Source organism: Mustela erminea, chromosome X (assembly GCF_009829155.1).
Source record: "Mustela erminea isolate mMusErm1 chromosome X, mMusErm1.Pri, whole genome shotgun sequence".
Classification (NCBI taxonomy): domain Eukaryota; kingdom Metazoa; phylum Chordata; class Mammalia; order Carnivora; family Mustelidae; genus Mustela; species Mustela erminea.
Genome location: NC_045635.1, coordinates 25,360,811 through 25,387,713, shown reverse-complemented (window position 1 = coordinate 25,387,713; position 26,903 = coordinate 25,360,811).

Genomic DNA, 26,903 nt, shown 5'->3' with positions numbered 1-26,903 from the left:
TGTACTACTTGCTTATACTATACACAAAAATAAACTCAAAATGGATTAAAGACCTAAATGTGAGACCTGAAACCATAAAAATTCTAAAAGAAACAGGCAGTAATCTCTTGGACATTAGACTCAGCAACATTTTTCTGGATATGCCTCCTCAGGCAAGGGAAACAAAAGCAAAATAAGGGCGCCTGGGTAGGTCAGTTCTTGAGTGGCTGCCTTTGGCTCAGGTCATGATCAGGTTGGTCCTGGGACTGAGCCCCACATTGGGCTCCCTGCTCAGTGGGAAGCCTGCTTCTCTCTCTCCCACTCCCCCAGCCTGTGCTCCCTCTCTTGCTGTGTCTCTCTCTGTCAAATCAATCAATGAATAAAATCTTTTAAAAAAGCAAAATAAACTATTGGGACTACACCAAAATAAAAAGCTCTTGTACAATGAAGGAAACCAACAACAAAATGAAAGGCAACCTACTGAATGGGAGAGGATATCTGCGAATGATATCTCTAATAAGTTGCTAATAATCCAAAATATATAATTATATATATAAAATATATAAAGAATTCAACACACACACACACAAAAACAAATAATCCCATTTTTAAATGGGCAGATAAACTGAATAAACTGAATAGGCATTTTTTTTCCAAAGACAACATACATATGGCAAACAGACACATGAAAAGATGCTCAACATCACTCATCATCAGGAAAAGGCAAAACAAAACTACCATAAGATATCACTTCACACTTGTTAGGACGACTATTATCAAAAAGACAACAAATATTGAGTGTAGATGAGGATGTAGAAAAAAAGGAACCCTTGTGCCCTGTTGGTGGAAATATAAATTGGTGTAACCACAAGGGAAAATAGTATGGCAGTTTCTCAAAAAATTTAAAAAAGGAAATACCATATGATCCAGTAATTCCACTATTGAGTATTTATCCCAAGAAAATGAAAACACTAAATTGAAAAGATAGATGAACCCTTATGTCTATTGCAGCATTATTATAACAGCCAAGATATGGAAGCAATTTATGTCTGTTGATAGATGAATGGATAAAGATGTATATTCATTGTGTGTATATACAATGGAATATTACCCATAACAAAGAATGAGATCTTGCCATTTGCAAGAACATGAATGGACCTGGAGGATATTATATAAAGTGAAATAAATCAGACAGAGAAAGACAAATACTACTTCACTTCACTTGTATGTAGAATACAAAGCAAACGAACAAAGAGAAACAGACTCATAAACACAGAGAGCAAACTGGTAGTAGGCAGAGGTGAGGTGGGTGGGTGGGGGATGGGCAAAATAGGTGAAGGGGATTAAAAGGTGCAATTTTCCAGTCATAAAATAACTAAGTCACAGAGATAAAAAGTAGAGCATAAGGAATATAGTCATAATATCGTAATAGAGATTATAGGGTGCATTTGTCATGATGAGCACGCCATGATGTATGAAGGTGTTGAGTCACAATATTGTACACTTGAAACTAACACTAAGCTAACGACACTGGAATTTAAAATTAATTTTAAAATATCATGTTGTAATAACACTGTATGGTGACAGATGATGACTACATTTATTGTGATGAACATTGAGGGGTGTAGAGAATTGTCAAATTGCTATATTGTACACCTGAAAGTAATATAGCACGGTACATCAACTATAATTCAATAACAACAAAAAATGAACTTGGAGAGCAGGTTTTGTTTGCCAAAAAATCTATCAAATTGTTATGGAATTCCTAATTATTATACACTGAGAATGAGTATTCATTAGATATTAATCTTCTTCTCATCACAGTAATAACTAACATTATTGAGTATTGAACATATGGCAGACACTGTGCTTTCAGACACAGATTAACCTCACTTAATCCTAACAATAACCCCACAAGATGGGTGATGCTCCATTTCAGAGATGAGAAAATTGAGAAGGGAGAAGTGAGTCAGTCAGTAAGTGGCAGAGCTCAGATCCGAATTCAAGAAGCATGATACAGAGCCCATGCTCTCATGCTATGTACAGAGAAAAACATTCCTGAAACTGTAGTCTCTGTCCTCAAGCAGCTTAGCTTGGGAAATAGAGTCAGATTACTGTAATTCAGTAATGTCACTGTAGTATAATGGAATACATAGCAGTCCATAAAAATCAGACACTGGAGCCTGATGGTTGGAGCCGAACCATGAAAGACAAAGTTGGATTTACTCTGGAGAAAAAGGAAGGAAGGATATTCCTGGCAGATAAAACTAGATGAACAAAGCTTGTAGATAGGAAGCAGCCTGTCACGTTACTTGAGGACGATCAGAGAGAGAGATATGAGGGTGTACAGGGAGAATGGGAGAGGCAAGGCCGGTGAAGTGTTGGGCTCCCCGCCGAGGGGAGGAGGCGCCCGGGCCAGCCGGAGGCCTCTCCTTGGGGCTGAGCGGGATGGCGAGTGTCGCGAACCCGGAACGCACCCACAGAAGACACCGGGCTCGGGAGGTCTGTCGAAGCAGGATCTCGCTTTATTGAGCAGGGCAGCGGCTTATATGGGGTGAGGGAAGGGAAGTGAGGTCAGCAAAGTGGGGGCCAATGGGGATGTGCCGTGTCGGCGGGAGTTGGGAGAGACACGCCCTGCAGGGGGTGGAGACTCGCGGGAAACGAAACTGATGGGAAACCGAAACCGCCACTTTGGCGCCTTTGTGGTTGGCCATGTGGGTTCCCGATCCGGAAGAGAAGGCCACCCGGCGCCATCTTAGCCTCTTGGGGCCCAGCAGTGAAGGAAGAAGGAGCCCAATTCCTATATGCTCATCTAAGAAGTTGAAACGTTGTCATCAATCTATGGGGATTCAAGCATTTTTCAAAGGTGGATGATATGGCCAGATATGCATTTTGTGAACCTTAAGATTTCTCTGGCAGCAGCTTAGAGGATAGTTTGGAGTCGGAGGAGACTGGATAGAGGAAAAACAGCAAACTAAGAGCAAAGAATAAGGAAACATGATTGTGGACTCTTCTAAATTGATGGCCAGTGTCAGCCTGGAGATGACGAACTGTAGCAGTCTTGTCTCCTCTTAGTAGCTTGACCTTGGCTGCCATGCAGCCTATAGCTGCTGGCTGAGCCTTCCTTGTCCTGGGACCAAAAACTGCAAGGAGGTAGGCATCTTCTGACATTTCTTGAAAAAGACTGCCAGTATCTAAACTGGTATGAGACGTAATGACCTTGAATGTGGAGAAATGCTTGGTACACTGGCAGATTAGCCATGAGTATTTTCATTTCAAGCTTTCCCATGGAACATTAAGGATCTTAACTACGGAGAATCAGTCCTTAAAATGAAAAGAGTAGTTTAGTGGAAAAGTACCACAGGAAAGTAGGCATGGCTCTGATTCCAAAGTCCACCATTCACTAGAGAGTAACACTGGTCAAGATACTTAACCTTGCTGAGTCTCAACGTTCTAATCCACAGAAAGCTTAATAAATCATATCCTATACCATTACTGAAAGGATTAAATCAGCAACCACACACCACACACTGAGCTTGTTATCTCACACATTAGAAGCCATCAAAAAGTATTAGTCCTCCTCTGCCTTTCCTTCCTTTTTCCTCCCATTCCTATGGCTCCCCACTCATATGTGGTGAATGATGCTTTATGTCAATATCATACAAACATAATGCGAGAAGGAACCTAAACTAATTAAATGCCATGACTAAAAATGGCACTAAGTATTTCACATTTATTATTTCAATTTCTAGAAGGATTTGTGGCTGTTCTGATTTTCAAGAGAAATGAGAATACAGATGCAGTATCACCCCCATGCTTAGCCACAAAAACACTGAAATTGTAGCAAGACAAAAATCAGGACTTTTGGTCTAAGCTAAGAATGGCTTTGGATTTGAAAGTTAAAATTTCAGGATAATATACTGACATATAGAATCTATATTTTAGTTATAGGAATCATACTTAATCTTCTTTCTCTTTAAATATTCCTATAATGTTAAAATTAAGAGCTAGTTTTATAAAGTTATATTAAAAATATTTAGCTCACTCTGCCCTTCATGTAACAAATCCAAAGCCCTTTGGCCATGTTGGTCAGGACTAAAATTGACAGCTGAAGTCTGCTCAAGAGAGCAGTGGGGAGATTAATGTTACTTTGCATTTTGTCTAATCACAGCGTTTCTATTAGACTCATAATAATTGACCCTTGTGTGTGTATCCTCCACTTGGGAATCACTAAAGAATTAGTAGCTCATAAAATGGCACCTGCTCAATTGTCCCTTAACAACAAGTGTGATAAAAATTGCCCAAATTCATAAATGTGATTGGAAATGCTGCCATAATGATGATAATGGATCTCCTTAGGTCTATGGTATTTTATGTTTCCCTATGAGGTTTTTTTTTTCCATCTTCCTTTCATTTCCTTAACTGAAAATATTTCAAAAGTCTGATGTAAAGCCATAAAATGAAGCCATTTGGTACTAAGTCAATCTTCCCTCTTAACCCACTCTACAGTGACTAGGCATTTTAATTAGTGCAAATCTCTTTTGTCCATGAGTAATTTTAATGAGTGTTTTTGGCTGTGCTGTTCTATATGGCTTTAAGCTTGCATATTTTTATCCTAAACTCTGCTTTCATCCCTAACTAAAATCCGGTTGATTTTTAAATGAGAACAGGAGTATCTTGGGGTCATTTTGCTAAGTGACTCAATGAGTTCGGGTTCCTGAGGGAAAGCACTGTGGTGGAGGGAGTTGTTTATGTTCAAAATACAATTAGTCCCATAGCAAGTTCCAAATAAGAAAAGCACCACGTTGGGGCACCTGGGTGGCTCAGTGGGTTAAAGCCTCTGCCTTCAGCTCAGGTCATGATCTCAGAATCCTGGGATCAAGTCCCACATTAGGCTTTCTGCTCAGCAGGGAGTCTGCTTCCTCCTCTCTCTCTCTCTGCCTGCCTCTCTGCCTACTTGTGATTTCTGTCTGTCAAATAAATAAATAAAATCTTAAAAAAAAAAGGCACCACGAGGTTATCTTTAAGGTGAGTAATTCTGCCTTAGTACATAATTTTTCTTCTAATTACAGCAAGGAGGAGGTAGGTCAAAAAGCATGTGCACCCAAAGACACAAAAATGTACACGGTAGCACTATCTGTAACAACCCCCAAGTGGAGACTGCTCAATTACCATCAGTGGTAAAATGGGTAAATATTTCACAGTATTTTCGTGCGATGGAATACTAGAGAGTGGTGAGGATGAACCAACTGTAAATACTCACAAGCTCAAGGATAAATATTGCTAACAAAGTTGGGAGCAAAGGAAGCCTGACATGAAAGAATACATACTGAACTTTTTTTTTTTTCATTTCCACGAAGTTCAAATTGAGAGAAATTAATTGATGGTGTTAGAAGTCATGACACTGATCATACCAGGAAAGAAGATCAGAGCTACGTGGACATAAGTGAGACTTCTAGGTAATATTCTATATCTTGCTATGGGATGCTGGTTACACAGATACATTCACTTTTTGGACATTCCCTCTGATATATACTTAGATTTGTCTGCTTCTTTAAACATAATTTTCATCAACAAAAGTTTAGAACTGACAGTGCAGGAGCCGCTCATCCATTGGTTTAGTTGTTTCTTGTTCATGTCGCGTATGAGAAAGCCCAAGAAATTCCCAGCTAAGAATAACGACTAATGAATATGGAAGCTGTTTGGGTTTACACTCAGGTACCAGAAAATACATCAGAGAGTATAGAAGTGAGTTTAGTCATAAAAGTGAAAATACCCCTGGCTCAATGAACCAACAATTATACATGAATTGCCAAGTTTTTACTGCCCAGATCTGGTACCGCCCAGTGCTCTATGGCAGCAAATAAGCATGTTAGAAAGGAATAAACTGCTGTCTGTTGGGCAGGGATCTTTACACACATTCCTTCAAAGAGGGTTCTGCCATCTGGTTAGAAGGTTTACAGCCTCTTCACTGTGTGAATGTCTATTAAAAGGACACATGAACAGGAGACAATGAGGAAGAATAAATACAAGAATCCTGTACTCACCTCACCAGAGTGTGAATCTCCCCAGCAAGTCCAGACCCTGCAGCCTGCCTCAGCCCATCACGCAGAAGTCCTAATGAAGATGAGTCCTAAGCAGAATGCACACAGCAAGGGGTAGAGTAAGGTTTGCTGCTCAAAGCATGTTTAGTCTCATATAAACTAGGCTAATAATCAGCCTGTTCTTAGATTATCTGTTGGAGGATTTTTTAAATGTGGATTTAAAATTGAACACTTTCAATAGCGATTCTTAATTTAAAAATTAAATTTGAATCAGTTGATTGTCTTGAAAGCTACAACTACACCTGTGGCTCCCAGGATGAGAAAAACAAAACAACAACCAAGAAAACAATTCAAGACCTTGATTTTACCAAAGTGTCCTCTAATTATTTATACACATTCCCCCACTCCCATAGATTTCATGGGTGAAGTGAGGCTCTGCATAAAATACCGTGCCCTGCCAGTAAGACACTTAATCAGCATCTACAACTGTTACCTGCAGTGAGCTGGCTTGCGTATTACACTTTCTGGTACAGGAAAGGCTTTCGTAATACATGATACTGTCCAAGCTTATCACAGCCCCTTAATACTGCTGCCACCGACTCCTAAGTGGTCATTCCCTGACTGATATTTCTCAAGAAATTTCTTCTGTTGCTTCTAGAATTCTTGCTGCTTCAAGGAGAACTTCTATGCTCTCATCACAGGTGTGCTATCATACTTTAAATTTCTTTTAATCATGTGGTCAACAGTGAAGGATATTGTGCAAAACATTATGGCAAGTTATACAATGTTTCCTGTAAGTACATCATTTACGTAAGTGTTTAAAGAGAAATGTAAAATGAAAAACCCCACTGCCATCTTCTTAAATGAAACTACTGATGCCATTGGTAACCACTCCAAAATAAGGTGCAAGCAATCTTAGACTGCACCTACTCAGCAAAGCATGTGGAAGGTGGCTGAAGACACTTAGCTTGATGAAAAGTTCCAAGTTCTTCATTTTCCTATAGCTTTCAAATATTTAGGATTTCTCAATTGGTATCACATTTTTTTCTTCCCCAAAACACAACTTCTTAAAAGCTACTTAAATGCACAGTGCTTCACATATGGTAGAATCTAATTTGGTGAATGACTGAACTCTTAAATGGATAAACAGGGTAAAAAGATGGATGTGTGGATGGATGGATGGATGGATGGATGGATGGATGGATGGATGGATCAATGGATGAACTACCTACGCCTTGATAACTGAGTTCTTTCTGCAGGATTAAATTCATTTTGTACTATATCTTCACAAGCATGCTTTTGTAATTTATAGGAACAGAAAAAATCTGGAAGTTTATATCCTCTGACCAACATCACCCCACTTTTCCTTCCTCCAATTCCCTAGCAACCACCACTCTATTCTCTGCTTTTGTAAATTCACCTATTTTAGATTCCATATATAATTGAGGTCATGCAGTATTTGTGTCAAACTTACTTCAATTAGTATAGTGTTTGTCACTTTCATCCACATTGCTGTAAATGGCAGTATTTCTGTTTTCTTAAAGGTTGAATAATATTCATGTGCATGTATTTCAAAATTTTTTAGTTTTTTTAAATTCTAATAAAATGAAAATACAGTGTTATGTGTGGGTGTTTTCCTTATCCATTCATCCACTGATACATATTTAGATTGTGTTGATGTCTTGACTATTATGGATAATGCTGTAATGAACTTGGGAGTGCATATTTGAGATACCAATTCAATTTCAATTCTTTTGGATATATACCTAGAAGAGGGATGACTGGATCATACGTTAGTTCTATTTTTAATTTTTTTTTTATAAACCTCCATATTGTCTTCTGTAGCGGCTGCCCCATTTTACATTCCTATCAATAGTCTAAAAGGATTCCAATTTCTCTTTATCTTGGCCAAAACTTGTTATCTCTCTCTTTTTTTTTTTCAATAATAGCCACCCTTAAATGTATGAGACAATATTTCATTGCACTCTTGATTTGCACTGCCCTTAAGATTAGTGATGCTGAACATTTATTCATACATTTGTTTGACCCTTTGTGCTCTTCTTGAAAAAAATAATTATTTCTGAGGTCTAAACCTCTTGAAACTACACGACTTCAGTTATGTTACCTATTAACACTTACACTTTTAGGAAAAGGAATCTGCCTAGTATTCATTAGAACCATCTTAAATAAGTAGGTCAACCAGATCATCGCTCATCTTAAAAATATTAGTTTTGAAAAGGAACACATGGCTGCTGTTTTTTACCTTTTTTGGCTGTTAACACTTCTACGTATTAAACCAGCCATGGATAATGGGTACATCATATAAGTACAAGTTAGCAAAGCTAGCATGTGAGGATCGTGGAAACCAGTACCAATACATCACAGTCCCATTTAGTTTGCCACAATAAGCATTTCTTTCTCATGCCTGTGTTTAACTCAATAGAATTCTTTTATTTTTATAAATGTGGGGGGTTGTACCATTGATTTTGAGGAAGTGTTGTCATAAAGTTAGTTAAGAAGGATTTTGTGATTGGTGTTTCATCTCCAGATAAACAAGTCTATCTTCTGAAATGTCATATTTAATTGCTTTAGATTTTCCCCTTTGTTTTTCTTGCTGCTTCACAAATATTTCTGCAGTTCTAAGAAAAATCAATTACAATAGCCTCTAAGGTTTTCTCTTTTTGCTTTCACTAGGGAAAAGTTGATTGTTTACGATTTCAAAAAGTAGGTTCAACATTGATCTTCAAACCTTAATATAGTTATTTGTATTGATAAAAAAGTAAATGTAAAGCAATTCCAGGAGCCATAGAATACTTTTGCCACAAGGAATTCTTTTAACGAGAGATGGAGACCCAAGTGTAGAATGCATATGCATGATAATAATTACTAGGGATGCTTAGTTCCAGGGTATAATGCTTTCTTTGAAAAACCCGACCTCTCAATGGCCATCTTTGAACTTCAATGTGCTAAGCAGGTTGGGCAATGTATAATATGTAATAAGCTAAGAAAGATGTTGGCTACCATTAATGAGCAAACCAGAGTAAACGACTGACTACAATTAGACAAAAACCTGGCAAATAAAAGTAGTCATGTTTAATTATGCTCCTTAAAAATTTTCCAGTCTTTAGTTTTAGGCAATTTGCAGGAAATGCAAATTCAGAGAACTTAGGAATTATATTAGTTCTCCACACTTTCACTTCAAGAGCTAGAAAGAACTCAGCACAGTGTTTATATCCATAGGGCCTTGATCAGTAAATTGATGACACAGGAAGTCATTTCATATTATTTTCTTTTTTTTTTTTTAAAGAATTTATTTATTTATTTGACAAAGAGAGATCACAAGTAGGCAGAGAGGCAGGCAGAGAGAGAGAGGAAGAAGCAGGCTCCCTGCTGAGCAGAGAGCCCGATGCGGGACTCGATCCCAGGACCCTGGGATCATGACCTGAGCCGAAGGCAGTGGCTTAACCCACTGAGCCACCCAGGCGCCCCATATTATTTTCTTTGAGATGGCCTGCCAAATCACAATGTCAAGTGATACTTTCTCTGCCAGTTGAAAATACAGAAGGGTTTTTTGCTCTAATTGTAGTTTGTTTTTTTATTATGAGCTCCATTCTGCCGTTCACCCATTATTAGTGCATGATGGGTACTATTACATCGTTGATATGTGTGCACACATTTTCAGCAAGGACCAGCTCATAGACAGCAACCTGACACACCAATTCTATTAGGGTATTAATTTGTTGTTGGTTGGTATCTGCAAGATAGGAGAATAAAGAGCAGATACGTCTGGAGAGATATTAGTGCACTGCCTCCTTATATCATATATTCTTTTTTTTTAAGATTTTATTTATTTATTTGACAGAGAGAAGTCACAAGTAGATGGAGAGGCAGGCAGAGAGAGAGAGAGGGAAGCAGGCTCCCTGCTGAGCAGAGAGCCCGATGCGGGACTCGATCCCAGGACCCTGAGATCATGACCTGAGCCGAAGGCAGCGGCTTAACCCACTGAGCCACCCAGGTGCCCCATTATATCATATATTAAAAGAGATATATTATACATTATGCAAAGACCTTATCTATAAGATATTTGTGGGGTACAAGTATTAAACATATTAGGAGAGAATGTTTACTGGTTGTTTGTTGAATGCAGTGTCTGCTGAGTACTTTCATAAATGCCAAGCAACTCAGGCCTCGTGTTAAACCTAACAGATAGTTAATAACCGAATGTTTAAATATTCTATCAAAATAAAATTAAATGTAGGTAAACAAATATATTTTAATCACACATCATGAGGATTTTTCACGAAGTAAACACAACTGTGAATATAGCAGCCAGATCAAGAAAGAGAAAGTGTGCAGCACTATAGAGACAAGCCTCCCGCTTCCTTTCCATCACAAACCCTCCCTCTTGAGAGTAACTGATACCCTTCCTTCCAACAGTGCACATTAGTTTGGCCAGTTTTAGTATTTTACATAAATAGAATCATAGGATATGTGCCCTTTGTTTGTCCTCTTTACTTGATACCATGCCTGCGAGATTCATCCATGGTACTGAGTGCAGCTGTAAAGAGTTTGTTCTCATTGCTATACAGTTTTCCATTTTATGAACATGCCATGAGGCAGAGATAAGATTTCAGTATAAATCTAATTATGAAATCCATTCTCTACGTAATTTAGACTCTGACAATAGAAGAAATGTAACAGGCATTAAGCATTTGCCAGTTGGAGGAGAATGCTCCCCACATGGCATTTTCTAAAGCCTCAGCCGTTTTTGCCTTCTCTTTTAAATGTAGCAAGTAATGAATCAATACGACAATTAATCAATAAAAGAGACACAGAAAAATGGGGGGTTAGTGTTTAATTTTTAGGACAAATACTTTATATAACCTAGTTTACACTAAAAATGAGGAACTGTTATACAAAGATAGAGCTCTGGTACACACTTTGAACTCTGTGCCAATGGCAATGTGTTTATGTATATATACCTATATTTTTCAGGTAATATATCTCAATTACCACAATCCACTTCCAAGTCATATCTACCTACAGTAGATAAATTAACAGTTTCCTCATTACTTGCATATGCAAAGCTCTTTATTGGCTGACTGATTAAACTGATAATAAAGCAATGGAAAGTGGCCAATGAGTCCATTTAACAGTTAGCTGGATTTTCATCAAAATATTGCAGTATGCCTACTATATGCCAGGCACTTTAGCAGACGCAAACATGCCATAGCCAGTCATTTTCTTCCTTCAATCAACAGCTTCAATTGGGTGGGTAATTTGTGGAGAACTGTACACACACACAATGAAAGACATGACAGGAAAAAAATCGTGTTTCTGCCTTAAACAAACTGAAAAGAACATGGAAATTATATGTATGTATATATGACAAGAAGGACAATATAAACTCAGTGTACTAAAAATACAGTGTTTTGAAACAGGGAGCCAAAGAGACTCAAATGAGACTGAGTTAATCAAAAGGAGGTCAAGAAGAAAAGCATATTTTGTGATAAATTATAAGAGCAAACATTTTGAGTAGTCTGGCATATGTTCAACATAGAGGTGGAAAGAGGTCATAAGCAGGAACCAGGGCCCCACAAAACATTTCCCTTCCCAAATTTCCCTAGTCTACAACAATTTTCCTTGTTCTTATTTCCTATAGCACTTGAATTCTGTACTACATAATTTAGCGCAGATCTGCATTGCTTGCTAATTGTGTTGAAAATCTTGATTCCTTAAAATAGATCATTATCTCCTTGAAGGCAGAAAACTTTCCACAACATTCTTTGGTATTTTTCAATATCTTTCACTGTGCTGTGATTCATCTATTTGAAAAACCAGAACTGTGATTTGGTCTTTAAGAGGCAGCTACTCTGGTTTTGCAGAGCAAAGGAAACCATCAACAAAACAAAAAGGCAACCTATATGGAGGCATTTGCAAATGATATATCTGGTAACAGGTTTATATCCAAAATATATGAAGAACTTACATAAATCAACACCAAAAAAAAAAAAACCCAAATAGTCTGATTAAAAGGGGCAGATGACATAAACAGACTTTTTTTCCAAAGAAAACCTATAGATGGCCAACAGGCACATGAAAACACACTCAAGATCATTTATCATCAGGAAAATGCAAATCAGAACCACAATGAGAAATCACCTCACATCTGCAAGAATGGATAAAATCAAATCTCAAGAAACAACAAGTGTTGGCGAGGATGTAGAGAAAAAGGAACCCTCGTGCACTGTTGGTATGAAAGCTAAGTGGTGGAAATGTAAATTGGTGCAGCCACTGTGGAAAACAGTATGGAGCTTCCTCAAAACACTAAAAATAGAAGCACAATAGGATCCAGCAATTCCACTTTTGGGTATTTGCCCCAGGGCGGGGAAGAAACACAAAACACTAACCTAATCTATGTGTCTGCTGATAGATGAATAGATTAAAAAGATGCATATTCATTGTATATACACACAGTGGAATATTATGCAGCCATAAAAAAGAATGAGATCTTGCCATTCATGACAACATGGATGGATCTAGAGGGTACTATGTTAAGGGAAATAAGCCAAAGAAACACAAATATCACATGACATCAATTGTAGGTGGAGTCTTTTTTTTTTTTAAGTTTTATTTATTTGACAGACGGAGATCACAAGTAGGCAGAGAGGCAGGCAGAAAGACAGAAGGAAGCAGGCTCCCCGCTGCGCAGAGAGCCTGATGCCGGGCTCGATCCCAGGACCCTGCGATCGTGACCTGAGCCAAAGGCAGAGCTTTAATCTACTGAGCCACCCAGGCGCCCCTAGGTGGTCTTTTAACAAAACAAACAAAAGAGAAACAGACCCTAAAATAGAGAAAACTAATAGTTGCCAAAAGAGAGGGGCTTTGAGGGGTAAGTGAAATAGGTGAAGGAGAGTAAGAGGTACAAACTTCCAGTTATAAAAGAAACAAGTCATGGGGATGCAAGGTATAGCATAGGAAATGAAGTCAATAATACTGTAATGACTTTTTATGGTGACCGATGGTAACACGCTTATCATCGTGAGCACTTCGTAACATATAATTTTTGGATCAGTACATTATATACTTGAAACTAATACTTCAATTAAATATCTTGAAAACTAGGGGTGCCTGGGTGTCTCATTTGGTTAGTGTCTGACTCTTGGTTTCAGCTCAGGTCATGATCTCAGAATTGTGAGACTGAGCCCGGGGGTGGGCTCCTTGCTCATCAGAGAGGATGCTTCCCCTCTCCCTTTGCCCCTCCTATGCTCATGCTCTCTCTCTCTCTTTCTAAAGCAAACAAATAAATCTTTTAAAAATCTTAAAAAATAAAGCCATGGTTAATCTTTTCAATAGAAGAGCACTGAAAATTGGGTCATGAATTGAGTTTTAAGCCTATCCCCTTCATGTGCATCTAGACCTTGAGCAAATTATTAACTTTTCTAAGATTCGGGTTTTTATCTGAAAGAATATATCTGCTGCTGTTATTCCATAGGATAATTATGAAAAACCACAAGTAATAATGTGTTTAAAACATTTTTAGAAACCTTAAACCAGTATAAAAATATGAGGTTTTTAAAAAAGTTTGGTTTTGTTTTTATCCCCACCTTTAGACTTTTCCAGCCAGGCATAAACCTGTTAACAATATTCTATTTTTGGAGGATACATTTGGGGTTATTTATGGCTTATAGGGAATCAACTTCCTATAGTGAGAAAGATATATTAATTAACAAAATATAGAAATCATTACAAATATTCTAGTCTTTTATTAGTAACCAGTCATTCTTTACCTGTAATGTGGTTTTTTAAAATGTTATACTGAGAAAAAGTTGCCTCTTCACTGCTTTTTATTCAGTTGCACATATCATTTTATACTTTGAACTTGTTTATTGAGGAAAAAAATGTAGCTTCACCAATTTAACAAAGTACACAAAGTCAAGTGACCTTGATTTTTCAGTTGCTGCCAGCAGTCTCTGAAAGATGAATGAGCAAAACATCACTAGGTCTGATTCTATTTAATGTATTATCTTTAATTGACAATGACAGTCTATAAAATAATTTTATGCTTTCATGATTTCCTGTGATTCTCTGAAAATGAAAAAAAGAAGTTGCAATTGCTGCTCATAAAAGGGGAGACAGAGTTTGGAGTTCTAATTCAGACAAGTTAACTGCACACTAAGTTAAAAATCAATACTCCTTAAAAGAACATAACAGAATCTAGAGTCTGTATATCCTATTATTCATCATGTCGGGGGGGTACTAGATGTGAAGAGACAGAAAAACATGACCCAAACTCAAGAAGAGAAGAAGCAGTCAACACAGTGAGTACAAGACCAAATATTGTACTTACCAGGGATTTTAATCAGCTCTCTTGTTTAAAATCTGATTCAACAGGGGTACCTGGGTGCCTCAGTAGGTTAAGTGTCTGAGTCAATTTTTGCTCAGGTCATGATCTCAGGATCATGAGTCTGAGCTGCGCATGGGGCTCTGTGCTCAGCGGGGAGTCCACTTGAGATTTTCTCTCTCCCTCTCCCTCTGCCCTACCACCCCATGCTCTCTCTAAAATAAACAAATAAATCTTTAAAAATAAATAAACAAAATAAAGTCTGATTCAGTAATTCATCAGAATCTCCAAGCATTTTTGTTGTTCTCTTGTTTCCCAGGCTCTTTCAGTCCATCATGCAGCTTCTTGGGAAAGCAGTTTAAGGTTTTCCTAAAGATAGGCAATTATGGAACATACAGTATTTCACTCTGAACTTGGTTTACATCCTTCTGGGATGCTTTTAAGATATTTGTTGGTCTCAGCAACTTGGAACTGCAGGGATTTTGAGGATTCTTTGCCTGTGTCTGTACTTGAAGGCAAGCTATGATCTCTCTATGAAACCAAAGTTTAGGGAGCTTACATACAGGTGAAAGTCCCCAAGTGAAGAGGTAAACTTGTTCCTTTTTTAATGAAGTGCTACCAAAAGAGTTTCTAACTGCAGAGGACTAGCTTCCTCTGCAGGTGACCTACAGGCTTCACAAGTTTGTGTCAACAGTTTAATCTTCAGAGTGAATTCATGATATTCTTCAACCTGGGCAGAAAAATCTTTTGGCTGCCTCTTTTTTCTTCCTTTAAGTACCTTCTCTTTATCATAAAAAAAAAAGCATCTACCAGAATCTCCTAGGAAAACCTAAAGATACAATGGAGCCTGACTCAAATATTTGGAAAACAGCATCACAGTACCATAGAGTTGCTCCAGGACCAGCTAGAAAGACATGTTTACAGACATCAGCAGGCCATCCTCAGGTCCAAAGGGCACTGCAGTTCTACTTCTGATTGCCTGTAGCCTGTGAGCCACATCTTACACACAGAATCTTGTGGATTGTTCTGATTCCAAGCCAAATAAGTGCCTGGCAAAGAGGAGGGGCTTGGGGGAAGGGAAGGCCTGCTAGATGCCGTAAAACAGTACTCAAATGCTCTAATTTTGTTCCGTTTGCTGCACAAATAGAAAGTGGCATTAGTTGTACAATGCATTTGGAGATGCGGAAAGGACTGATTACAGCCAGAGGAGGTCAGCCAATGAGCTCTGGCCAGACTATAAGCTCCACCTGGCCTTGCAACTAACCTGGGTCAGATCAGCCCCATACCAAAACGCCTTTGCTCGAGAGTATATCAGAGCATACTGGTGAGGCTTACCAAGGTCACAGGGATCATCTCCCTCACCAAAAGCTCCATCCCTCATTTGTCTTGGTTAACACAGGGAGACAGGCCGAGTAACAGAGAAAACAGTAACTCACCAAAAGTAGTAATTAAGAGACCTGATTTTCCATTGTAAGAATTTAGATGTCAATTGGATTTATCAGTATCTTAAAATTTCAAGGATTTTCTGTGGAGCCAAAATGTTCCTGTTCGATCCAATTGTCCTAAAGGGGATTACTCTCCTCTCATTCTGACACAGTCATCCAGGCCCCTTCCCTCATGGAGCCCTGTTATCTGGAACATATGCTTCCCAAGCCTGCCCTAGGGACCATCCACCTGGTCACCTTCAGGAGTGTGGGCATCTTCTGAAAAAGGAGAGTTCCCTTTTACCAGTTAAATTTGCCACCTCTGTTTCTTTAAACTACATCTCACTCTCTTATTATCTCTCTGGCAGGCTTAGACTCAGAGCCTCCTGGTCCAACACTCAGGACTACCATGGGTGACTCACCCCCCAATACTTTTACCATGAGGAAACCAAGAATTTGTTGGCCAAATACCATCTGGAGGTCTTAGAGGGCACCAAGGTTTGTGCTGCATGTTCCCCCATGGATGTGGAAGGTACAGGTCTCTGACCAGGGGAGAAGGTGGCCAAATGCCTGATGAAGTGGTATTTTTTTCTCCTTTTCATATTTAATTTTTATTAAAAAAAAACTTATTTTAGAGTTTGTAACCTGTTTCAGAAAATAAAGAATTCGGCCACTGTGGGGATTAAAACACAACAACAACAGAGAATGGAGATGGTTCTAGACAGAACTCGTTAGGTTGCAAGTCACAGATACATAACTGGAAGCAGTTTCAGTCAAAATAAGGACTTGGGACACAATCACTGGAGGGGGACGCAGAATGGGAGAACTGCAAGGGTCATGGCATCCCTTGGAACCTCTAGTCAGAAAGGGGGACTCACCACTCCCAGGAGTCCCGCTGTCTCTTGTTTCTGATTCTTAAAAAAGAAAAAAAAAAAGAAAAGAAAGAAAGAAAAAAGAAGAAAAAGGCCTCTGGGTATCTGTGGGCTGGCTCCACTTCTCGGGTTTCTCCGTGGGGCAGGATCACAGAGAACAACTTCAGCAGACAAGGAATTTCAGTCAGCTACTACAGCTATGATGAAGGTCGGGGAGGTTCTCCGGAGGAGGCCACAACTACAGGAAGATGACAAGTAGCTCCGCAATCACCTCTGTCTACCTGAGTTATGCCTTCTTGGAGGATCTGGGGTGCTCACAGGACTGCACCACCAGGAGAAGCTACAGAATTTACCAAAGGACCCTGCTGAAACCACCACCATGTGCAGTTCTATTTCCGGGAAGGGGTTATGCGGAGGGAAGTCTACGGCAGCTGCCCATGCTGTGACCTCTCAGCCAGAGTATGTCGATCTGGTAAGCCAGAAGCAGTGGTTCTCTGGAACACAGAGGGATTGCTAAGGCCATCTTGGGGTCAGCACATGTGAGGAGACCTTACCTCACATTTCTGGATTGCTTATCCCCGTATCTATAGTAAGTCTGTGTGGTGATTCTGTAGTAACGGATTGAGTAGTACATAAAGAAAATCCGAAGTAGAACCAATGTAGTTCACTGATAAGACACTGGAATAAGGAGCCTGCCTGAGCGGAGATTGCTAATATGTCAATGGAAACAGGCAGAGCCAGCCCAAGGGTTTGCTCTTGGAGATAAGAACAATTACTTTAGACTTAAAGCAGCTCACTGACCTGGGCATGTCCTCCATGCCACTGATTCGGGCATCTATCAGACACATGATCAGATCTGGGATCAATGCAAACCTGTTAAATTTTCAGTAAATATTCCAAGAGGGTCTTGGATAACCTATATTTAAGACAGTGCCTGGGGAATGGCAGACACTCACTATCTGTAGAACGAGGAAACAAACACTCTAGGGAATGCCATGTAAAGACTGTAAAGACATGTAAAGAATGATGCCAGCAATGGTAGTCACATTTATCGGGTGCTTACTCTGTGCCAAACACGAGCTAAACAATTGCATGCATTATCTCAGTTAATTCTCCCAACACACCTATGAGCCAGCACCTATTTTTGTCCCCATTTAATATGAGGAAAGTGAGGTAGAGAGAATTTAAAGAGAGGTACAGTATGTAAGTGTGCACCCATTTGACAACTTGGTCAACTAGAGTTGAAAAAAAATCAAGATATACAGTTTAATCACTATGCCAAGAGTCATGCATGGGCACACACTCAAGACGGGACTTCCCAGATCACCATTCCACTAGGTAACACCGGCATCCCCTAAAATTATGCACAGACTGAAAATGAAATTCCCATGAAGAAAACACATGAACATACAAACATTTTCCCTCTCTCCCCCCAAATGCTAAACCAGAAGACAAGCTAATATTACATGGCAGAGGTGACAGTTGCTGGGGGTGGGGTGCTCGTGAGATGCAAGGAATTTTTTTTAAATGCTGGCAGAAACTCCCATAAAGAATGCTTCTGAGGCAGAAACGAAATGACATGTTCCCACAAAGGCACTGGCAAGAACATAAACCAAACGGCTGAGTCACACACTGCAAATTCCAGCTGCAGCTCTGAATCAAAAGGCAGCTTTCTGGTGGAAAAACCAAAGAAATGTTGGGGAAAATACAAGGTCTTTTCTGTCACATCCAGTGGCAACTTCAGTCAGCAATAATGTCACAATTAGCCACGGAATCGAGCATAGAAAGTTAAACTGTCGCTGAGTGAGCGCCCAAGGTCTTTATGGGCACATTTTATAAACAGAATGCAAACAGTGGAAATGCGCTCAGTGACAGGAGAGCGAGTAGAGACCTGCAGTTACTTATTTGGACAGTCTGCACTACCAAGAGATGACAGTCACACACCTGCATGAGGAATCAGCACAGAAAGCTTCCTGTAGCAATAAATATGACCTTGGTACACCCTTCTGCCTCTCATACCGGAAGGGCTCGGGAGGCCAGTGCAGTACAAATAGGAGGTAATCTTTATTCAAGTTTTGTCTGGTGGGGTTAGAGATTATTCGGAGCTTGTTCTCACACTAATTCCAGAGAATTCTGGTCTCCCTAATTTAGGAAAACTTCATAGTTTCATAGGTTAGTCTAAATCAAGGGCCAATGAATTTTTTTCTGTAAAGGGCTAGAGTAAATACTGCAGGCTTTGTGGGACACATAGTGTATGTCTTGCATATTCTTTGTTTCTATTTTTTTATAACCCTTAAAAATATTTTATAAAAACATTCTTAGCCCAAGGGCCACACAAAAACAGACTGCTGGCTGGATCTGGCTCTTGGCCCACACATACTTCGCCATTTCCCTACAGAATCACTGAAAAAGTGGATGTGTGGGTAAGAAATGTACAATGTGATATGTACCTAATTTAATACACACACACTTTCATATACATGTTAAGTACATGAAATTATTCTTTCTCCCATTAGAAGATAAATTCTTCCTGTGCAGAAACTTCACTACTACTTCTCAAAATTCTCCAAAACAGCAAGAAATGAATTCTGCATGCAGTGGGTCTCAATAAATATGGACTGACAGACTATTAAAAGAATACAGCCTATGTTAAAAGACCATGACCAGGGAAAATTTTGGTTTTCCTTTTTCAGTAGAAGAAATGACAATTTTTCTTTGTAATAACATCTAGGAATATGTGACTTTTATTTTTTTAAAGTTCTTTTTTAAAAAAAAATTTTATTTATTTATTTGCCAGAGAGAGAGAGAGCGCGCACAAGCAGGGGGAGTGGCAGGCAGAGGGAGAAGCAGGCTCCCTGCTGAGCAAGGAGCCCAATGTGGGACTCAAGCCCAGGACCCTGGGATCATGACCTGAGCCCAAGATAGTCACTTAACCGACTGAGTCACCCAGGCATCCCAGAATATGTGACGCTATTATCATCAATGACATCAAAACTACTATTCTTTTACAATGTGACTATTTTAATGTCATGAATTATGACTTTCAAAACTTTCTATATATGATACCATATTAGTACTGACATCAGAAATTGTGTGCATTTTCAGAAATACTAATTATTTTCACATTTAAAGAAAGCAAACAGATTTCAGAAACTCCAGATTTTCCTGATGCTAAAAATTAGCTAGAATAACAGCTCAAAATCTACCATTTATACACAAAATCTACTATTTAGAACAATAAAGAATTAGCAAAGAAATATATAAAATGTTTATTTTTTTCTGTATCAGTATCAAAGTACTAATGTGACCAGGGAAAGGACTGAAGATTTCAGAGGAGGAAATAGATACACAACCTCAAATCTAACTTTCATTCTATGAATCATTATTTCTGGTCATATCTTGACTACAGAATCCAGTTGGGCTTTTCTGCCTCTGGGCTTAATTTATTTATTTATTATCAGTGCACTGAAGGGCTATGCATTCTCGTCATGCATTTTTTAAAACTACTGCTGAGGCATTTTCACATTTGGTGCTATAGTAAACATTTTATTATTGAACTCCAGTATGTTCTTCTTTCCTCTAAAGATACCTGAAGTTATGTATCACTATGAATAAAAATACAGTCTTCTCGGTACAGAAAGTTTTTATTTACTGCAGTTCAAAATGCCAGAATTATGAGATAAGCTATCATACAAGATGTTGACAATGAAAGTCAATATGTACCACCTAGTTTGGTCTCCTCGATTTTTTTGTGCTATTATTCACAGTTTGGGCATGTAGTTATCATACACTTTCCTTCAAATCGCCAGCTCATTCCACTTATGGCTTCAAAGACAATTTTGGAAATGAAAGGAATGAGACACAGAAAAACAGCAACTTTGTCCTACTGTCATTGTCTCTTTGTGCTGTTCTTGGCCTTGCTCTGGTGCCCACTTCACCAGTGCACCTTCTTACCCAGCTCTACAATCCAGAAACCCATCTGCAGTTTTTTCTCCCTTCCCTGGTCAAAGGAATATGGGGATTATGTTTGTAGTATATACTTAAAAGCCCTTCAACAAACTAGAAGCTCTCATCTGCTTCCAAAATTACATCCCAACACCTGTTCCGTGGTTTCAAGGTCTTTCATAATTTGATGTTTCTTACTAGCTAACTTAATACATCTCTATAAATAAACTCAGTAAATCTTGCAGAGCTCCCAGGTAAAGCTTATGTTCAGAGAGGAGTCTCACTATTTATTGCTGGTAATGGATATACACTGAGTTCAGAAGCTATTAGTAGAGTAAAAACAAACAAAAGTCTTTTCCCGTGGAGTCACCCATTTAATACATACGAGGTATATCTCAGATAAACATCTAGGAGGTCATACTCTCTGCTATCTCTCCTTTTTCCCTTTCTAAAGGTGGTTTAGATCAGAGCTTTGGGTCCATCCCAGGAGTTGTGACTTTTAGACTCATCAGAGTGAAACAGCCATAAGTTCTATCATACTTTTTTAAAGATTTATTTTAGCTGTTTGAGAGAGGAGGAGGAACGTGGGTAGGGGGACGGGCAGAGGGAGAGGCAGTGAGAATTTCAAGCAGACTCTGTGTTGAGCATGAATCCTGATGCAGGGCTCAATCTCATAACCCTGAGATCACAACCTGAGCGGAGTCCAAGAGTTGGACACTCAATCAACTGCACCGCCCAGGTGCTCCCTATCGTATTTTCCTCACCATGACAGATGATTATCACAGCTTCATTTTAATGTACTATTATGCTAATACAGTTGCTGTCTGTTTTCTCTGTCCAGCCAGTAAAGGGCAAAGAAGCTCTCCCTACATTTATGCCAAAACGATCTTTCTGTCTTGTTGCTATTGTCACCTCACTGACACCAAAAGACTCCAGGTTTACTCTTCATTCAGCAACTTGGTTCCTGTGTTTTTCTCCCCCAGAACTCTTCTTTTCCTGCACTTATTCTAGTTCTTTAGAACCTTGCTCCATATCAGTCCCCATGAAACCTTCTGTTCTAGTTAGCGGGCATTGCCAAATAACCCACTCCAAACTTAGCAGCGTCAGACAACATTTATTATAGATCTCATGGGTCAGGAATTCGGGCAAGGACAAGTAGTTTTCTTTTTTTTTAATTATGTTATGTTGGTCACCATACTACATCATTAGTTTTTTTTTTAATTTTTATTTATTTATCAGAGAGAGAGGGGGAGAGAGTGAGCACAGGCAGACAGAATGGCAGGCAGAGGCAGAGGGAGAAGCAGGCTCCCTGCTGAGCAAGGAGCCCGATGTGGGACTCGATCCCAGGACGCTGGGATCATGACCTGAGCCGAAGGCAGCTGCTTAACCAACTGAGCCACCCAGGCGTCCCCTACATCATTAGTTTTTGATGTAGTTTTCATTCTACGGTGACTGGGATCCTAGCTGGGTGGTCTGAATGGTTAGAGATGCCAGCAGTGGCTCATTTTAGGCCCTCTGTCTGAGGTCTCTGTTGCGGCTGCTGGCTGTGCTTCCTTATTCTGGTTCACATCATATCTGCTGGAGCTGGAATATCTAAGCTAGCTTCTTCATTCACATGTTTGCTGTCTGCACTGGGATGGCTGGAGTGCTGAGACTAGTCAAACATCTGTCCATATAGTCTTTTTATGGGGTTACTTGGACTCCTTCACAACATGGAAGTCTTGGGATGCTCAGGGGTCTTTCATGGTGGCTAGGTTTCCCCAGAGCATTAAGATGGTAGAAAGGCAATCAAAGTAGTGGCAGAAAATATTTCCACTACATATAAGGGACAAAAACTCTTCTCTTGAATGTAGTTTAAAAATCACTACAGATCATGAAGAAAAAGAGAGAGAAAATAGAAAAATGAGTGAGATAACTGAATGGGTCCTTCACAAAACAGGATTACATAATAGTGAACACAAATATAAAACAAATTAAGACTCACTAATCATCTGGGGACTGCAATGGATACATGATGTGGTATCACTGGTCACCCACCAGAATGGCTAAAATGAAAAAGGCTGGTATCACCAAGAGAAGAAGAGGGTGTGCTGACACTCGGGCTCTCCAATTCTGCTGGGGATCAAATGACAACAGGCACTAGAGAAAACAGGCCGGCGCTGTCTACTCAGGGTGAGAGTGCATGTTTGAACATCCCGTGACCCAGCAATTCAACTCCTTGAAATAAAAAAATAAAATAAAATAAAATAAACCCACAGCTACACACCCCAACATGGATGACCCTCACAGACATAATGCTGAGCATGAAATAAATGCCATACAATTCTAGTGGAAAAAAAAACTTTCAAACTGTGCTACAGTGTTTAGGAACTCTTATTAACAGACTCCCAAACAATGATGGACTACAAGGAAGTAATTACCATACAGGACAGGTGTTTGTTCTCTCTGGGAGAAAGCAAGCCAGCCCCAGGGAATGAGAATGAGGGTGATTTTGGGGATCCAGCAATGTTCCATGTCTTGGACTCAGGAGACAGATACATGGAGGTTTGTTTTATGATCAGTCATTGGACAACATCCTCGTTCTGCACACTTTTCAGTGAGTACGCTACACTCTCTAAACTAAGAAAGAATTAAAATATAATAAAAATTATTATTGCTTTTTTTGTTTTTTTTCTGATGTTTTGCCATTTCCCTTCTTATTTTTACTGGCTTAGGAGTATGGTTATTCTGCTCACCTAATTGCAGGGGTCCCTGTAGGCAAGAAGGGGAGAGACAGCATTCACATACAGCTGGTTTTCACTGTGCCATCCCTTTCATCAGTTGCCATGAAGGCAGGTTGCATCCTAAAAATGTGTCTTGTTTCCATGATTCTCTACGTAGCCTGAACTGCCTGGTTTCTCTGAACTAACTGAATCTGGCAAGCTGTAGGGCCTGGGGAAGGGTGTGAGAGAGAATCCTGCCGCCACCTGGACCTCCCTTATTGTTCTATTTTATATGAAAAAGGAGCTTTGGCCCCTCAGCATGTGTTCCTCACTCCCAGTAAGTATATTTTTCTGGCCTGCAATTTCTGAGAAATGCAGTATATACTGTTACACTTGCATTGGAACATATACCTTATACACGAAAATCAGACCTGGTGGTAGATTGCGTCTTAGTTGTTCCCAGCTGAAGTATGTGTAATCCTTATTACAAGTCCTTCCCCGACCACTGAAAATGTATTTTAAGTTTTCATTTGCTTAATTCTTCTGTCACAGAGAGAATTTTTAAGCTACTTCGATAAATCTTCATCTAAGAAGAACAAAATCTAACATCAACTAATTACGAGCGTATTAGGAGTCAACCAAACAAATACCCATTTTCCCTTGCTTTGTATTGACTTGCAGGTTTCTTGTTGAAAAGAAGCTAAACTGACACATGGAAGAATTATTTTTAGAACACTTGGGTTTTTTTTCTTTATGAAGAAAAACACATTCTTCAAATCCTGTTGACAGGAAAATATCAGGTGCTAAAAAGGAGGAGTGACAAGTATTAAGATCTTGCTCTGCTTGGAGGACTTCTGGTTGCACATTATTGCCTATGTAGTCTAATCTGTTTCTACATGGACCCTAAAACAGAAAGAAATTGTAAGGTAAATACTAGACTCTGGACCATACCATCCTTTCGATTGAACATTCTGGGGCCTAATAAGCTATTAGAGATGACTATTTCTACAACTGAACATTTTCCACAACCAACGTCTTGTGGGAGAGCAGATACCTCCATGCTGGTAGGAGTGCTGGTTTCCTTTGCAGCGAAGCTGTGATGCTTACACAAATGGTTTCAACCAAGAGTTTCTTTTTAACTTGCCTATTTGTGGACATTTTAACCTCTGTCCTCATTGGAAAAAAAAAAGAAAAAGAAAAAGAAAACCTATTTTCTGGACCATCGAGAGCAAGTATCAGTGCACGTATGTAACCTTTTACCATGGCATCTCACACATAGTATGTGCTTAGTAAACATTAACTCTTGTTATTCTGCCAAATATGGTGATTATTACAAGTCATTGATTTACTGTGATGATCAGGCCCAAAGAACAGTGCAAAATGACAGCCACTTAACCCAACATGGGTTGCTGGGCTAGAGGAGGGTCAAGGACTTTGAAGGGACTGAGATTTTACCCTGCACGTGAACTAACAGGACAGCCTACTGCAGTTCTGTGGATGTTGGCAAGACGGGAGACTCCTGAATCAGGAACAAAGGACTCTGTCCCGGCACAGCAGGCGGCGTAAGCATGTCATTTGTGCAAGTTCCTCCTGCTCCCTCCCCAGCCTCCTGAGGGCAATGTGGAGCAGTGCCGGTGGGACCCCTGTTTGCGGGGAGACACTCTAGGCTTAGCAACTCCCGAGCTTTGAAAGAGGGCATAAAGGTGTGCACTGTGGTGATGAGCACTGGGTGTTACACCCAACTAATGAATCGTTGAACGCTACATCAAAAACTCATGATGTACTATATGCTGGCTAACTGAACACAAAAAAATAATTTTAAAAAAAGATGAAGACAGTTGAGAGCAAGCCTGCCCAAACTTTGCCCCGAGGAAGACCTTACCATTACTATTTTTTTAAAGGTTTTATTTATTTATTTGACAGACAGAGATCACAAATGGGCAGAGAGACAGGCAGAGGGAGAGGGGGAAGCAGGCTCCCCGCTAAGCAAGGAGCCCAAGGTGGGGCTCAATCCCAGGACACTGAGATCATGACCTGAGCCGAAGGCAGAGGCTTCACCCACTGAGCCACCCAGATACCGCATCTTTACTATTTTTTAACAGCACAGAAAGCTTCCTTCTTCCCTAAAGAGAGATACCATCTCTCTCATCTAAGATAGTTGACTCTACAAACCCCCCAACAATGACTTTCTCAGAAGATGTACAGAAATGTGAGACATTGTCCCCTAAATAGAGGGAAACAGAATGGGTTTGGGGAAGAAATAGGTAAAAAGGACAGATGATGAATACTGTAGAATGAAGTTTTTTAATATTTTTTTAAACTCTTATTTGATATATAATAGGTATACTGGAAAGTGCCTGCATCAGAATTATACAATTTGATAAACTTTCAAAACAGTGTAAACATGTCAACAGCGCCCAGATCGACAAAAGCCTGGTTTCCAACTCCCAGAAGACACCCTTGTTCTCTCCTTCCAGTCACTAAACCACTTCCCAAGGGTAACCACTACTGACGGGCAACCACTCACCACAGATTAGCTGTGCCTGTTTTTGAAATTAATTTCAACGGCACCATAAAATATATACTCTTTCATGACCGGTTTCCTTCATGACTGGTTTCTTCTAGTCAACATTATGATGGTAAGATTTCTCTGTACCAGTGCAAATATTTTCCATGGTTTATTGGAATTGTCATGTGATATTCCATTATACGACAGTACTACATTTATGCATTCTACTGTTGATGAGCAGTTGGACAGGTACAAATCTCACTACTCTGAACATTCTAGCACACATCTTTTGGTGAATACATGTGTGCATTTCTGTTGGGTATATACCTATAAGGAATAATTCTAGGCCTGAAAAGCAGTTTTGAAAGGGTTAAGATAGGCTAGTGCAAAGCCCTGCTTTAAAATAATAAGTTCTCTTGGTTCTCTATTAATTTTCCTCCAAAGAGTACATCTGCAGCAGCTTGAAACAACACGCCACTCTCCATCCATGATTAAAATAAAAGAGTTTGTAGAAGCCAGTCTAAATTAGACATTCTCATCAGCCTACATATGAACTCTTAATTAAAATACATTCACATTGAGACTCCATCACTCTAAGGTTGTTATTCACTTTTGCTGCAAAACAAGCAAGAAAGCAGAGATAGGCCTGAGGCATTTGCCGCACACACAAACCCAAAAGTAGAACAGACAAAGCAGAAATGAAAGCTAATATGGAAAGAAAATACCTGTGACAGAAAGTCCCAGTCATGCTAGAAGAGAAGCTTAAGAAGAAATTGGTATGAATATATTCCATATACTTGGAATACTCAGTTGGCTATGTAAGCAAATAAAATTGTGCAAAAAGAATGAGTTTACTGGCTAGATTCACTGAGCCAAGAGAAAATAGCAGGTAAAAGCATTAATCCACAGAAGCAATTCCCCTCCAAAAGAAGATTCTATCTGCCAGAATAGTAAAAAAAAACAGAAGTACAAGAGATATAGCCAAATCTCAACAGCAATGTAGAGAGACACAAAAGGCAGATGAGAAAGTCATAAAGGGTAGAAACCAGGCCAGGTCTCTAAGGAGAACTTTTCAACAACAACA